Source organism: Passer domesticus, chromosome 3 (genome assembly GCF_036417665.1).
Source record: "Passer domesticus isolate bPasDom1 chromosome 3, bPasDom1.hap1, whole genome shotgun sequence".
NCBI classification, from domain to species: Eukaryota; Metazoa; Chordata; class Aves; order Passeriformes; family Passeridae; genus Passer; species Passer domesticus.
In genome coordinates this window covers 72,393,303-72,396,252 of record NC_087476.1, presented here as the reverse complement: position 1 = coordinate 72,396,252, position 2,950 = coordinate 72,393,303, and positions in this window count along the sequence as shown.

The following is a 2,950-nucleotide window of genomic DNA, read 5'->3' as shown; positions in this document are numbered from 1 at the left end:
CAGCGCCCCCTGCAGGGCTCCGGGCGGCGCCGCGGGCGGGGCCCGGCGGGCGGCGTGTGGGGCGCGGCCTGCGGAGCCGGCGTGCCCAGGGTCTGCCGGGACCCCCGGGAGCCACGGGGGCGGATGGGTTGGAAAACGCCTCCGGGAGCATCGGGCCCAACCTGTGACTGAACGCCGCCATGGCACTTACGTCCTGGCATTGAGTGCCACGTCCAGTCTTTTCTTAAACGCCTCCAGAGATAGTGACTCCACCACTTCCCTAGGCAGCCCAATCCAATGTCCATGCACCCTTCCTTGAAAATCCTTCTAATGTCCAATCTAAACTTTCCCTGGCGCAGATCGAGGCCATTTCCTCTCATCCTGTCACTGGCTGCCTGGAAGAACAGGCTGAGCCCCACCTGGCTCCAGCCTCCTTTCAGGCAGTTGTAGAGAGGAGCAGTGGGGCTCCCCTGAGACTCCTCCAGGCTAAATAAACACTGCCAGCTCCCTCAGCTGCCCCTCCCAGGACTTACGCTCCAGACCCTTCACCAGCTCCATCCCCCTTCTCTGGACACGTTCCAGCACCTCAATGTCCTTCGTGAACAGAGAAGCTTGGAACTGGTCACTGAAGCCAAGGTTCGGCCTCACCAGTGCCAAGTACAGAGGTGCAGTCACTGCCCCAGTCCTGCTGAACACGCTATTAGTGATACAGGCAGGATGCCATCGGCCTTTTTGGCCACCTGGGCACGCACTGGCTCGTGTTCTGCTGCTGTCCAGGTCCAGCACCACCAGGTCCCCCTCCACAGGGCCTCTTTCCATCCACCTTTCCCCCAGCCTGTAGCACTGCATGGGGTTGTTGTGGCCAAAGTGCAGAACCCAGCACTCAACACTCGCACCCAACTTTGTGTCCTGTGGATTTACAAAGGGTAAACTGAACCCCCTCATCCAGACCATCCACTAGCACTACCACTGTAAGCCCTAAACCACTTAACCATGTCACCCAGAGCCACATCCCGATGCCTCCTGATTCCACCACTTTCCCAGGCAACCTATTCCAATGCCTGACCACCCTACCAGTAAAAGTTTTTTCTAATATCTAACCTGGATCTCTCCTGTCTCAGTTTAAGGCCATTTCCCCATGTCCTGTCAGTGCAGGCATAGGAGAAGAGACCAGTCCCCACCTCATTACAACCTCTTTTCAGGCAGAAAGCAATGAGGTATCCTCTGGGCCACCTCTTCTCTAGACTAAATAAACCCAGCCCCTTCAGCCATTCCTCATAAGACATGTTTCTAGACCCTTTGCAAGCCTTGCTGCCCTTCTCTGGACATGCTCCAGCACTGCAACATCCTGGAATTATTTAGGTTGGAAAGGATAATGTCCTTGGATGGGTTAGGTTGGAAGGCACCTTAAAGATCATATAGCATTAACACTCATGCCATAGGCAGAGACATCTTCCACTAGACCAAGTTGCTCAGAGCCCCATCCAAGACAGCCGTGAACACTTCCAGGGTTGGGACATCCACATCCATCCATTGTTTGGACAATCTGTTCCAGTGCTTCACCACCCTGACAGGGTAGCTGAGCCGTGCTGCTGGTGTGGCTGCCTGGTGTGTGCCCCGCAGTGGGCACTGAGCACACCAAGCTGACCCAGTCATGTCAAGCTGCAGGGCCCAGCCATCAGGGCCCACGACACAAGCCATGGAGTCGCAGGGCTGCACAGGAGGAAAGGGGCTCCAGGGGATGAAAGGTGAGCAGGGTCACCCAGACCTGGTAGCCCACAGTGACGTCTCCTCAGGTTTTATGTGTTACCAGGGGTGGAGGATACCCAGCCTCTATAGGCAAGAAATGCCAGGGGCTGACCATTCTTTAAAGCAAAATAAGCTTTTTCTCATGTTTAAATTTATTGTAGTTTGTGCCCATGTGATCCTGAGTAACAGGAACTGAGTCAGAGCACAATTTACTTCCCCCATCCTTTTCAGCAAAATCTCTTCTTACGCTCTTGTTTCCTTCAAAATCTTTTGTTCAAGGTCGCTGATGACTTTAGTGAAGACAAATTTAGCTCTAGAAAGCCTCCCTGCTGTCACTTACATTTCTGTTTGCGCCTCAGGATGGAAGACAGCAAATGATCTCGTTCCTCACATGAGCATTTTATGGATTTAATTTTGTCTCAGTGAGCTCAAATGAGGAGCTATCCCAGTGCCTTGTCAGAGAGTTGTAAAGGTGAGTCCTGTTTCTCTGCCAGTTGCTGTGTGGCTAATGACAGAGAAGACTCCTCAGGCCTGACGAACGTGGGCTCAGTGGTACACTGGGCTGGAAACCCTCAGACCTCTTGGGCAGCCAGCATTTTGACAGCACCAACACATATCTCCTGTCCTAACTTCCTCAGCACCGCCACAGAGCCTGGCTGGTCTGTAACCAGCAAAGATTCATGCCAGTGATTCATGGCTGGCACTGAGTTTTTCAGGACTTCCCTGAGTTACTGGGAGGGCCAGGTGGGTCAGTGGTGAGCATGGTGGACATGTGCACCTGCTGCCTTGTGTGCTCATAGTCCCTGCTTGCTTTCACCCTTTCCCTTTGGAAAGCTTTTCAAGACTGACATGTTTCAGAGTGTCCATCCCTCTCAGAGTTTGGCAGGCATGATTTGTAGCTGTCATGTGTTGTCAGATGGAGAGCAGAAAACAATACACCCACCTCACAATTCTACACTGGCACTTTTTTGCAATAGCTATGACTGTGCTGTCAGGTTTCTTACACTGTGATATTAAAATGTCCGCATTCTGGTACAGGAAAAAAGACACATTATTGCTTAGCCATATTTTAATTTAATGAGCTTGATGCTTGAAATTAAATTTTTAACCAGCATTTAATGTTAACTTCCTAACAAGTAGTTACACCTACTTCTTCTAAGTATACTAGCTATGACAAATCTTGCTCTAAAAATAATTGCTGGTGCCATTTATGGTTTTGTTT